Genomic DNA, 13,876 nt, shown 5'->3' with positions numbered 1-13,876 from the left:
ATGGGATAGGCTGAGGAACAGGAGACAGAGACAGGCTGGAGGCAGTAAGAAGAGGGAGGCTGGAAACAGGGACAATGGCTGCCGTCAGTGCTGAGGCCAGAGCAGTGAACGCTCGTTGATGGGCAGCCTGACCCGAATGAATGCCCTCCAGGTACGCATTGCTCTGTTGCACCTCCCTTTGCACACCCTGGATGGCATTCAAAAGGGTTGTCTGCCCAACAATGAGCGTCCTCACCAGGTCAATGAGCTCCGCACTGAGGGCAGCAGGGGCAACAGGGGCAGGGGCTGAGGTGCCTGGGGCGAAGGAGACGCGCGCCTTCCTGGGCGAGCAGGCACGGAGCGTAGGCTGAGGGGCTGCTGGGAGGGCGGTGCTGGTGCGCTGGGTGGCGGCTGTACCTGCAGAGGCGGGGGGCACGGATGTTGCCGCCACCGCTAGGAAGCTCCCATCCGAGGACGTGTCTGATTCGCTGGTGTCACCACCGGTCCCCGTTGTGGTGCTCCCCTCACCCTCCGGATCACCGGTGCCCTCGGTGTCTGTTCCTGGGCCCACCGGGGCCTTGTGTCCTGCAGCTCCCTCGTGCTCCGATGCCAAATCTCCTCCGCCTGATGATGCTAATGCACACATGCACAAGAAGATGAAGAGAAAGGGTGGGGGGAGAAAAAAGAAGACCAGGTTGAGTGCATGCAATGTCAACACCGTTGGCGGAGAGGACAGACACAGGAGCCTCATGCACTAAGCCGCGCATTCGGGGTACACTACTCAGTACTACTGACTAGGACAACAGGCCAAGAGACGTCAAACGCGCACATGGGTGATGCTGGACCATCAATGGCTGTACTTGTCACCCTCCAGAGGTGGGGGCCGGGGGCACAGGGCCATGCCTAAGGGAGAAGACTACACTACAGAAAGCGCCCTGGCCTAATGTCACCCACAGCCCTCCTCCCCCACCCAGACGCCTCCACTGCGCAGAAAGATAGGAGAATGTGCTGATACTCACCCCCTTGTGTCTGCTGTGATGTCTTAAAGCGCCCATCCAATTCAGGGTAGGCCACCGCCAGGATCCGGGACATCAGGGGGGTCATGGTGCGACTGGCACCCCTCCTAGGTTGGGAGGCCATCCCCAGCAGTGTTTCTGCGGTCTTCCTTGTTCCGCGGCGGATGTCCTCCCACCTCTTGCGGCAGTGGGTGCCCCGTCTGTTGTGGACCCCCAAGTTCCGGACTTCCTTGGCGATGGCACGCCAAATCTCGATCTTCTGATGGGCGCTGACCTATTTGACATGGACAGGGTGGAAAGGAGGAAATCATCAATGACCTGCATGTTGGATGTGATTGGCCCCCCCCACCAACTTTGCCATATGCTCTCATCTGTCGTGCGTTGCACTCCTCATTCGCCCCCCACCCCACCAACTTACATCCACCCCAATCCACACAGGCATAGCCCATTCCATGTGCACCCGGTGTACTCACTTGTTGGTCTGGAGGACCGTAGAGTAGCGCATACTGGGGGAGGACCCCATCCACGAGCTTCTCCAACTCTTCAGACGTGAAGGCAGGGGCCCTTTCCCCAGTCGCAGCAGCCATTGTCACTTCCAGACCGAGGTCACAGCAGCACTTGCAGTATAGGTCCTCTCCTGTGGATGATCAGGTCTTGAGTGATCAATCAGCTATGAAATGGAGGTCACGCACGCGGCGGTGCGTACCGCGACCGCCGGCGCACATCGTCATTGGCTCCTGAAACCCATAGGGTTCAATGTTAACCAATGCGGCTTTGCGCCGCGGTCTTCGACCGCCTACCGCCACGGTGTGCCCCGCCAGCGCATTGACCTCACATCCCATTGTCCCACTTCACAGGTCAGGCAGCCGCCATTTCAAGGGCCTACATGGCTTAATTTTGACTGCGACACACAGGCCTAGGCCTTGCATTGCCACACATACACGCCTTTCAACCCATTGCCATTCTTTAACTGTGCAAGCTGTCTGTACGTACCTGTGGTTTGCCTGACTCTGTGCTCCATGTTGTCCTTCCTAGGCACCGTCCGCTGGGACTTGCGAGGAGAAGGACGAATCCTCGCGGGTACCGACCGCTGGTGGACCTGTCGACAATGGAAGAACGTCATATAATACTTCGATACAGACTTGACCGTGCCACTATCCATGAACTGTGTGCCCAGCTGGAGCCAGCCCTGATGTCCCCCATCCGCCAACCCACAGGGATTCCCCCTCTGGTGGAGCCTGCGGAGAGTGAAGAGGAGGAAGACTCAGAGTACGACACAGACAACAGGGACAGAGTAATAGAACAGTATTTTCAGTAGCACACAGGTAATAATCACCCATGCCATTTTACATTTCCTGAAAGCCTCCTGCATCTCAACTTTGTCGATTTCCCCCCAGAACTATAAACATGATGTTTGATTTTCCCTTCCCTTTTCTGTGCTGTATGAGCCACTGCGTGACCTCGGCTTGGTTGGCCCATGGACTAATGCTAAGTTACCTCGGTATGTGTAATTCACAATGTTAAAAATACGTAATTGATATGTAATGTGTCATACATTTGTAAATAAGACAGGCTGAGTCCTGATTGATTTCAGTGCAATGTGTGATTTATTATTAGTGCATAGATATTGGTATATGATAGTGAAACAGTGATGGGTGGGGGTGGAGTAATGTCCATGGCAGAGTCCAGTTCTCAGTCCCACAGATGCATTGTCCATATGCCTGTGGCAGGATGGAGCAGGGGCAGTTCAAGGTTTGACAGGGTGGCAATGTTGAACAGTGGGAGGACTTCAGGGGGTATGTGATGCTGGCGGGGGTCTTGACATCCTACTCTGTCGGTTTTTTTTATCTCAGGCTCCTTTTGCGGGGTGGTTGTTGTTCAGCAGGAGGTGGGGTTCTGGTGGGCTGTCGTTGTGGTGGGGCCTCCTGTCCACTAGCGCCGGCGGAGGTGGTAGGCTGTTCCTGTTCCTGGCTAGTGACAGGGGCCCTGTGTGATGCCACATGGTCCCGAAACGTGTCCTCTATACGGTTCAGGGCCTGGACTATGCTCCCCATAGCGGTTGAGATGTTGCTGAGTTGGTCGCTGAACCCCATGTAGCGTTGCTCCTGCTGTGCCTGGATCTCCTGGAACCTGGCCAGTACCGTCGCCATCGTCTCTTGTGAGTGGTGGTAGGCTGCCATGATGGTGGTGAGGGCCTCTTGGAGAGTGGGTTCCCTGGGCCTCTCCTCCCCCCCCTGTCGCACAGCAGCCCTCCGAGTTGCCCTGTTTCCCTGGGCCTCTGTCCCCTGGACGGTGTGCCCACTCCCACTGCCCCCAGGTCCCTGTTGTTGTTGGGTTGGTGGGTTACCCTGGGTGCCCTGTAGTGGTAGACACACCGCTGCTTGACCTGTCCTAGAGACAGAGGCATTGGCCCGCTGGGTGGGAGCTGTGCTGTTGTTCCCAGAGGGGGTTGGGTCTGCAGTGGCCTGTGTCTGGGTGAGGGGAACCGACTGCCCAGAGGTCCCCGATGGTCCGGGCTGGTCATCAGGGTCCAGGTCGACAGAGCTGCTGTCATCACTAGGGGCCCGTTCCGGGGGTGGGATGGACATTTCTGGTCCCTCCTGACCGGTGTGTTGTCGTTCGGGTCCTGCATGGGGTAAGAGGGTATGGTTATGGTTTCTGTGAGTGCATTAGCTTGCGTTTTATGGGTGCCCTTGTCCCCCAGTGCTGGCATTCCCTTGGGGGAGGTGTTGTGAGGGTGTTTTGTGGGGGGGGGATGGGTATGTGCAGTGGTCATGCTTAGGTGATGGGTGTCCATAGTTTGGGGATGGCATGCAGGGGTTGGTGTTGGGTGGGTTGTGCTGGAGAGACATTCTCAGGGAGGATGTGTGCTGGGGGGTTGGGGGTGAGGGTGGGGGTTAGCATGCTGGGGGGGGGGGGTGAAGTGGTTGGCCTTGTACTTACCAGAGTCCATTCCTCCGTGTACTCCAGCGAGGCCATCAGGATGCAGGATGTTAAGTACCTCTTGCTCCCATGCTGTGAATTCGGGTGGAGTGGGTGGGGGTCCCCCGCCAGTCTTCTGCACTGCGATGTGTCGCGAGACCATCGATCGCACCTTCCCCCGTAGGTCGTTCCATCGTTTGCGGATGTCGTCCCTATTTCTGGGATGCTGTCCCACCGCGTTGACCCTGTCCACGATCCGCTGCCAGAGCTCCGCCTTCCTTGCTATGGTGGTGTGCTGAACCTGTGAGCCGAAGAGCTGGGGTTCCACTCTTATGATTTCCTCCACCATGACCCGGAGTTCTTGGTCCGAAAAGCATGGGTGCCTTTGTGGTGCCATGGGGTGGTGTGTATGAGGTGTGGGGTGGTGTATGTGATGATGTGTGTGTTGGTGTGTGGTGCTTTGTGCTTCTATGTGGTGTGTGTGATGTTGTGGTGTGCCTCTGTGTGTCTGGCTATCTATTCTCTGATGTGTCTCTCTCTCCTTCGTCTCTGGTTTTTGTTGGTAGGGGTTTGTGGGTGATGTGGGTGTGTGTTTTATATGGTATTGGATGTGTGGGAGTGGTGTGTGTATGTGTTTCAGGTGTGTGCCTTTCAAATTGTCCAATGTGGTAGGGGTTTGTAAAGGTGTGTGTATTTTGACCGCGGTGGTGTGTAGCGCCAATGGAATACCGCGGTTGAATGACCGCCGCGTGGATTTGCGGGTCATAATGGGATGGGCGTATTTCTGTTGCCGTGGCGGTGGAGGTTTGGTCTTCTCCAGTTTACCGCTGGCCGCTGATGTGGCGGACTGCAGTGGAGGGCGGATTTTTGGAGGTTTTGCAGTTGTGGGTCAGAATGTCCGTGGCTGCTGACTGCGGCCGCGGCGGTATTGTGGCGGCCTTCTGACCGGCGGTAAGCGGCTTTTACCGCCGAGGTCAGAATGACCCCCATATTCTGAAAACATTTGCATATTTTTCTGGTCACAATGTTAAAAATGCTGAGTCATATTATTTCAAATTGCCATCAATGAAAAATATACATATATTATTGACAGATACAAAATTCATTTATTCGGATTCCTTTGTTTCCCGGTTAGCTATAGAAGGCTATGAATATTCCCTGCAGTTGATTGACTAAAAATGTGTGTAGGGAACAAGAAATTGGCAAATAAGAGGGAAAGAAGCATGCCTGATACCTGTTTAAATGATATTTTTAAATGAAACTGTAAAACAAGCAAGTTTTTTAGACTTAGCAAAAATTAATTAATTGAATGCGCCCAGTATTCCTGCCCCTGCAAAATTTTACAAATGGCAAAAACATATAAATGCAACACAAGATCAGCTCGATGAATGGATCCAGAATGGTATGTTTAATGCTTCACTGTCAAGTCCTGGTGGGTGGTTACTGTGGCCAATAGATACCAATGGGTGTCATAAACATTTTATAAATTCCACGGGGGGGATTTAGAACAAGTAGGCTGGACCATCGCTATGTGTCATCCGAACATGCGAGAATAGTAACAACATACGGTGTAGGGAAACTATGCCAGCAATAGTTGAAGAGTTCCTCACTAGATGCTGTTAGAGAGCACCTCAGTCTCCTGTCTAATAACACTGACTTACAGGACTTCCTGTTAGGCCCCAGAAAACAACGCAGAAAGCGTTTCTTTACACAATATATAATTAAATTTGGAAGCTTTCCCAACAAGAAGCTGCTGCCCGGTTAAGGCAAATAGATCAGAAAAACTTACAGAAGGCATTAGCTGTTGTAGATACATGTTGTTGAACATGGACAGAGTCAACTAAGGTCCATTATGCAGTTGGGTTGGACACTTCGGCACCGACCTTGGCTTGTTATTTGAAGGGAGTTCCAGTCCCTTTGATCTGCGTTTCAGCTGCTATCAAATGGCAGCTATGTTCTCCTCAATAGTGAAAACTGTTGTGGGATGCGACCTGGAACAGTTTATGTTGTACTGGTCTCTGAGATTGGTACGTGCTGCGGGAATGTACTTTTTCCTCCTAAACGACAGAGGGAAGTAGCTGAAATTTGGCCCCATTTTGTTACTTCAAATTTGAATTTTGACAAGTTGAGCAGACTCAAGGCTTTATTGTTCCAAAAACATGTGGCGCTCACATCTGCACCCGAGACCTATGCACTTCATGTGGCAAGGTCATTAGCAGAGATACAGTCCCTTTCAAGTACTAACTTTCTGAGACACTTTGATGAGCTTGTAGGACGACTATTTAATGCATCCAGTACTTCTGGAATTGCAAATTTAACGCTGTTGGTTCTGGTTTCGTTCACACCTTCTCCTCTATATTCGGTTTAATATAATCAGTCATCCACTCAATATTTTCCAGTATTTTTGGGGGGTTTGCAATAACTTTGGCTATAATAGGTGGCATCTTGCTACTGCTACTTTTTCTGTGCAATGGCTGACCCGCTGCAACAAGGAGGACTGAAAGTGCTGCCAACAGCGCAGCTGTGTCATGAATGCATGATGCGGTACTTTGGAGCAACACTCCTGGAGCTATTGGAGTGAGACTGGCCTCTGTCATTTAGACCGGTTTTGCATTGTGTGCAGCCTGTGTTTTGGTGCCTCTGGTGCTCGTTGGAACACAAACTGAAAGTTTGTCTTTCTATGCAGCGCTTGCTTTTGTTGGACGCTGATCTGTTGATGTTCTCGCTGAGGGCTGATTACCATACATGCCAGTTGAGGGCGCGTTTGCTACGGGAAGCTGCTTATGAGTTGCCCTTCATGGAAGATGTAGCTCTAAACTCATCATTGGGCACAGAACGGAATGCTGCTGCCTTGGCTGACTCTCAGGCTTTGGAACATGAATGCTCCTCGGATCTTCTTGGAAATCAGTTTCCTACTTTACTACCTGCAGAAGTGGAAGATTTCCTGACTTCAATTATTCCGGATTTGATTGGCAACTTCCAAAATGACTCTGACTCTTGAAATTCGGTCTTTTAAATGCCACAGTTAACATTTTAAAATTGTCATTTTATATATGCTCAAGCATCTTTTTAACTTGTCATTTTTGACATAGATATCTTAGGTTGAGTTTTAGGAACTTTTATCCATAATTAGGCTTTGATCCACCTTTGAATTGGAAAGGGGAGGGTGTTGTGTAGCCATTTTAGTTATAGCTTCATAAACGTTATTTTAGCAAACTAGGCCTGCAGCTGTGCACTTAAACCTAGATATATTTTATTCAGCTTAGTTTATTATCTTAACAAATAGGCACATTTGCGTTATTGTTTTATTACTTTCTATCTAACTGCTCTTTGCCTAGGCCAGCACTGCATTCTTAAACAAGACATTTCTTTCACTCTGTGCTTTTCTCAAGGCTGCAGTAAGATAGGTTGCCGGCAAACGTGGTAACGCTTTGTCTCTAGTGTTCATAGAAACATACACACTCTTACATAGGGATCCTTTCTTGGAACATCAGCTGTTTTAGTATAAAAACACTTCTCTGTCCCATACATGTTAGAGGGAGATTCCAGCCAGATGACCATGACTGTATGCTGATTGCTGAATGCTTCGCAACAGCTGATTATGTAAACTACAGGCCTCTTGCTCAGATATGAGGGATGATGTCTTTCCAGGGGAACCTTAAGGGCAGAACTAGAGCTTAACATGCTGTGCTCTAATATAGCCTAGGTAGGAATTATTTTAATGATTCTAGTGACAATATGGTTGTGTTATTTTTATGCTTCATTCTCCTCATCACTATTCTAATCCTGTCATGCTTTATCGTCCTGGTTATTGCAGTACATCCTTTATTATCTAAGATGCAGTTGCTTCATTAAAATCTTATTGAAACATATACTACCTCTGTTTGTCCTCGTATATGTGAGACTAATGTAAATGAGAGAAACGGATGCGATCTGAGTGACGACGATTTCCCTGAGGGGTCAACTGTGTCATGCGCTCGGCTGCCCAATCATCCCTGTTCTTCTGAGGAGATGAGGCACTGCTTGTTAGCCAGAGCAAAACCTGTAGTGGGTTAGACTCAGTCCCCCCAAACCGCAGGTGATTCTGCTGCTCAAATCCAGCAGTCTCATTACAATAATGAGAGGCTACGCGACAAGGCAATTACCAACACTTCATATATTCTTTACTCAGTTTGCAATGTGATCATTTTCATATTTCACACTTACAGGTTTCTTAAATAATCGTAACTCCGAAGAAGAACTGGAAATACTAGGTAGACTTAAGTCATTCAATGTAAAACTCAAAACATAGATTAGAGTTAATGGTGTTCCAAAACCAGCTCTCCATGCATATTTTTTGAATCAGAGACATTCACCAGAATGTAGAAAACCAGTTTTCTGTGAGCACATAATTTGGAAGATAAACAACTCTCAAGGTATGTTTGAGACCAGGTTGCTATCAGAATTGGATTACTTTCAAAAGTACATGAACTTGAAACACGACTTGACGGAACACAAGGTTGAGATCATACTGTACACTCTCAGGATTACACTCTGTATGTTAACTGACGTTGAAAACACGACAATATAAGAAACAATGTTGTATCAAGACACTAGGTTAGAATCACTGAGATTTCCAAGGTTGTGGTAGGAACATGGACTGGAGTCAAGAGGCACTCCAAGGCAATCCAGAAACACACAGGTTGGGGTAATGGGCACTCCCAAGATATACTAGAAAGCACTATAACACTCAGAGCAAGGTTAGAATTGTAAACAATCCCAAGGTATGACAGAAAACACAGTAACACTCAGTTTAAAAATTGGAGGTATAGGTTGAAACAGGAGACAGTCTCTAGTTCATGGATAAACAGTTCGGTAATCCAATACTTTGAGAAAGAGTCCATAGGCAGAAGCAAGGAGATAGCAGACAGGCCTGCAATGACTACTAAAGATTAGTGTGCGCTAACCTGGGAACAAGTACTTAACCTGGGAAGTATTTTAGAGGAGTTCAGAATTAGCAGGCGGGTCATAGCTAGAAGTTAGCGAAGAAGCAGAATCATAGCTCATGGAGGAGAGACTCTGAGGGGTCTCAGGAGTCAGGATCTCAGAGTCATTGCAAAGAAGCTGGAAAACTGGAAAGTCTGGTGGTTTCCAGAAGACTTGACAGATGGTGCTGAATCAAGCTTGAATAGGAACAAAGCGGGGATGGTCCAGGCGACTCAGTAGATGAGTGAAGAGACAAAGCTTGCGCTGAATAGGAGCACAGGCGATCCAGATGACCCAGGAGGTGAGTGCAGGGAAGCTGCTTGTGCAGAACTTGACAGAAACTTGTGCAGGTCCAGATACAGGTACAAGGCCAAGGCCGAATACAAGTTCAAAGGGGCTAGTTATAGTTATAGTAAGAGTAGGAGTGTTCCAGAAGGGAATGTATCTCACACGGAGGCTTCCAAAAGAACCTGGGAAGAGTCATGTGTTACATGAAAATGGGCACGGCTTAACAGGCAGTAGATACAAACGGTAATTGGTGACAAGCGCACAGAACCCAAGTGCATGATGGTACATCCTAATGATTTACAGTGAAAAAGTGCCTATCCTAAAAGAGCATGTAAAATCTGCAGGTGCAAACCGGATGAAACTTGCATAGCAACACACACACAAAATCTGCAGGTGCAAACCGGATGAAACTTGCTTAGCAACACACACACAGGAGGGTCAGTGGTGCAGTCCTAACAGGAGGAGGGAGTCATGGAGCTTTTATGGTGGAAAGGTGCCACAGCAGAAGGATTGACATGAGGCTGGCAAGTAATACCCACCACGACAAATAACTTCCATTATTGTTCCAGTCTCACAACCCTGCAGTGTGCTAATCCTGTCCTCTGCTTCAGCTGGTCTTGTGTTTATTTGATTCATGTCCATTCTAATGGCTCGGTTTGCCTTATGTCCATGTTAGCCTTTGTGGATATGGCTAAGTCGTGAACTTCTTGAAGTTTATTGAGGATGATATCCATAGTGTTATTTATGTCTATTTTCCCCTTAGTAGGTGGGTGAGTCTGGATTGGGCAGATCAGCTTTGGTGCACTTCAGGTTCATCTAGAGTTCCTTCTCTGCCATGTTATGTGATCTATATTAAGCAAGCAGCACCCCAAGTGAATAGTTGGCCTACAATTCATGATTGTTGTGTACTGTGTGGTTGTCCTATAAAATGTTGGTTAGCTCTGAGTCCCCCTTCAAGAAATCAGGAGGAAATTTGAATTCAAATAAGCTTAAGTGCAGTTCTTGGGCCCACAGGCAAAAAAGCACTCAGGGCCTCATTTAGAAGAATCTGACACATCACCATCGATGCGTCAGATTTCTTGTGCTTCCCACACATCCCGTAATGATGCCATGTATGCACAGTATTTACAATATAGAGTAACATGGCACACTTTTTCACACATGCATCAGAAATTCTGATGCATTTGTTGCTGTTAAACTCACACATTGCTAGAGTAGTGTAGTTAAACTGGCGCGACTCCAGCAATGCAAGGAGTCTCCCATAGGAAAAAGCCCTGCATCAATTGTATGTCTGCTCTGAACAGCCGGTAACATTTTAATGCAGTGAAGTTGTAGAAAGTTGCAGTGAAATGTATATTTCACTGCGTCAGTTCTGCGCAGCTTTTCCAGTGGAAACACCTATCATGCATAAATTATACCTGGTGTAGGTACAATGTGACACAGAGTGTTACAAACTGACTCATTGGCCGAATGTATCAGATTCTAAATATGGAGCAGTGTAGTGCACTGCTAGCGCCACCGCTGCATAAAACAAAATGATGCAACAGTGGCGCAATGGGCTTGTAAATGAGGCCCTCAGTCTTTTAATCATACCACATCCAATAACAGATGGAACGCTATGAGTCCTAGTTCACCTCTGACAAGAAAAGCAGTGCTCCAGACTGTTTCCTGCAGGGCTGCAGCAAGTGGATAGTACACAGGGTTGCAAAGGTAGGTCGGTGGATGCCACAACTATTAGTGCTCCTGTCGCACCTTAGTCTGTTTAGCCACAGCACCAGTGAAGGTGCAAACCAAGACACAGCAGTCTCCAAAGGGGTTCAATGATATGACCCCACCTGGACTATGGGCAGATGCAGCCAAAGAAGGACGAAAGAATGAGCTTATTTCAATCCCAGTAGCTGTAGTTCCCATCTGGGTATTCATGCAAGCAGTGGCAGTCCTTGCCCAGGCCCACAGTATTCACATACTTGCAGTCTTTATCCAGGCCTACAGCAATTACACCGTTACACCCCATCTTTGCCTTTGGCAATCATAGAGTTACAGCCTGCTGTGCTCATGAAGATCACACCATTGATTTTCCCTTTGCGAACCATGATGAGAGACTGGGTGCCTACAGGGCACACAAGTCCTCCCTAGCTAACTCTCATGCAGTCTGCTTTCTCTTGAAGTCTCACAGTCACCAGGGATGCAATGGGCCTCCCTCCTTCTTAATAGTCTTTCCTTCCACGGGACGAGGCAGACGTTTTTCCTTTTTTAGCAAGCAAGCAGGCAGGCTTCTAGGTTATTCAGGGCACATACTCAAATTTTCTGATAGAAAGTACAGACCTAAGGTAATGTCCTCTCCACTCCAGTTGATGGACTGTTAGGCAAGCACCAGCACTGGCTATACAGCAAAAAGTTTTAATACTCTGCAGAGCAATCCCTTCACTGGTCATAAACACTTCTGAACTGGAACAAAATGGGATGGTGCGGGTCCCAGTATTATATACAACATCTAGATGTGCACCCACTGTCTCAAACTGTCGAACCACTTTGGGGTGTTTTTTCTTTCAAGTGTCCTCCTCAGGAAGCTGTGCAAACACAACCTTTGTTTTGAGTGATCCTTCTCACAGCAGGTAGCAATGGATCTGTCTTCAACATGAAGCACCCATAAAAGAGAAACAAAGAAGTGGTAGGTTTGTCTACATCATTCCCATCAGCACAACAGAAGTAGTAACCTGGGGCACACAATAGGTTAAGAAAGATAAACGGAGAACATATTCTCTATTAGTTCTCAACTATCTTTCTCATATATATCAGTAAAACATTCTAGAATGGAGGCAGAAGCATGTACTAATAACACCAGCAGCTGTCTGTCAGTTAACTCCCTAGTGACCAACTGCAACTTCACCACAGAGTTCTAATGAACAACTCTGAATTTATGTAAAAAATGTGGCACACATGAATGACATCTTGACAGAGTAAAAGCTGTAAAACTGAAAAGAATTTCCTAGAGAGGATACTGCAGTAAACTGACTAAATGAGGGGTTTCTTTTTGTCATAGAAATTATGGCAAGTAATATAGAAAGCTAAAATACACCCACTTCTTCATAATCACCTAACAACCTACTTGCTCAGCCTTCAGCCCTTCACAGCAAAGGTTGACCAAAGGGTCTATTGATCAATGATTTTCAGTGGCCAGCTCTCTGAAAGTGATTTACTCACACTGCACCAATACTTTGGGTAAATACAAGTAAAAAGACAATGAAATCACTCAAATGTGCTTCACTTCTAAAATAAGTTTTTATTGCATCTTTGAAAAGCTTACAGACAAGCTTATAGGAGTCCAACCATTGATTTAGGTTGTCATAGTTGGACTCTCGCTCCTAGGCGAGACTGCTGGTTCAAGGATGACAGCACTTTTGTTTAGAGGCAACTAAGCCAATCTTACAACAAGTCGCAACTGTCGGCCCAACTCTCCCGGCTCACAAGCAGTACCTCACCAAAAACCCAAACAGTAAAAGGTGATTTCTGGCAGCCTTACGCATGAACTCTAGAGTGCGACATCTCATGCGGGTTGAAGGGGAACAGAAATTACCCTTTTCTCATGTTAGCAATAAGTCTCAGCAATGAAGGAGATACAGGAAAGTTTTCAATATGTTTATTGAAAGTAGTGCAATCTATGGTAAACTGCATGAGCTGCAATGATTAGAATAACGAATAATAAAAGAAACATTATTTTGAAGATGAGAGTCGTGAATACAAAGACCCCCACCATCTTGCAATAAGCATGAAATGTAAAATCCCCAGCATAGAGAACTTTTTCCCTAACCTAATGAGAGCTAGGTGTGATAAACCTAATCTGCCAGTACCATGTCCATGAGAAGCACCCCCCAACTCTTGTTACCTTTAAATGAAGTTTCTAGGTTAGACCCCATGAGGACACGAAGGCTGATTTCTGCAGCAAGGTGACATGCAGCAGAGATGGTGTCGACTGCATCTGGCAGGAATCCCTCTGATAACCCTGTCTGTGTGAGGTGTATTTATACAGACCATGTAGGACCCGTGACGCAGGTATGTTCCCAAGTAATAATTAAAGGGGTAGGCTTATGGCGGCATTTAGGGAAACACTTCCCACCAAAAGTACATTATGTTCCTGTCACACATAAGTAGGAAAGGGACATGATGTGAATACCTATGTACATCACTTGATGTTGACGCTGATAGTGACGCCTTCACAGAATGGCACTGATAATGCAAATCAAAATATTTGTATTACCATAACAATGGCAGCCATCTTAAAAGGAATAATAAAAAAAATGGTGTAAAACAGAACATGCTAAGTCGGTTAAAAGTCACTAAGTGACAGGGGCTCGGGCCTGCAAGCCAAAGGGTAAATCTAATCTCCTGCTTCCCAATAAAAATGACTATGGATTCACCACAAGGGTGCTGTATTACTCCTCATTCACAAAGCCTATAGCACACTGACAAAATCATTGGTTGACCTCTTTAGTAATTTCAACAATTTTGGTACTTAAATATAATCATTGATGTCATCAATGATGTCCTTTAAATGTTGTAAATGATGTGACATATGAAATCAAAAGCAGTGCATGATGGGGACGCAAGTTATATTTAGTTGGCTAATCTACTATTGGTGTTTTTCAGTGTTTTTTTTAGATTTTTTAATGTTAGTGCACATATCATTGTAAAACATAACAATATCA

General features: G+C 47.0%; 1 long non-coding RNA gene across 1 annotated transcript in view; it reads right to left on the bottom strand.

The window, feature by feature from the left end:
* The window catches only part of LOC138295556 (uncharacterized), a 68,139-nt gene that overhangs the window by 20,249 nt on the left and 34,014 nt on the right, over positions 1-13,876 (bottom strand). The gene's annotated exons all lie outside the window — the stretch shown is intronic.

This window comes from Pleurodeles waltl, chromosome 1_2 (genome assembly GCF_031143425.1).
Source record: "Pleurodeles waltl isolate 20211129_DDA chromosome 1_2, aPleWal1.hap1.20221129, whole genome shotgun sequence".
NCBI classification, from domain to species: domain Eukaryota; kingdom Metazoa; phylum Chordata; class Amphibia; order Caudata; family Salamandridae; genus Pleurodeles; species Pleurodeles waltl.
This window is presented reverse-complemented; position numbering and strand designations above follow the sequence as displayed.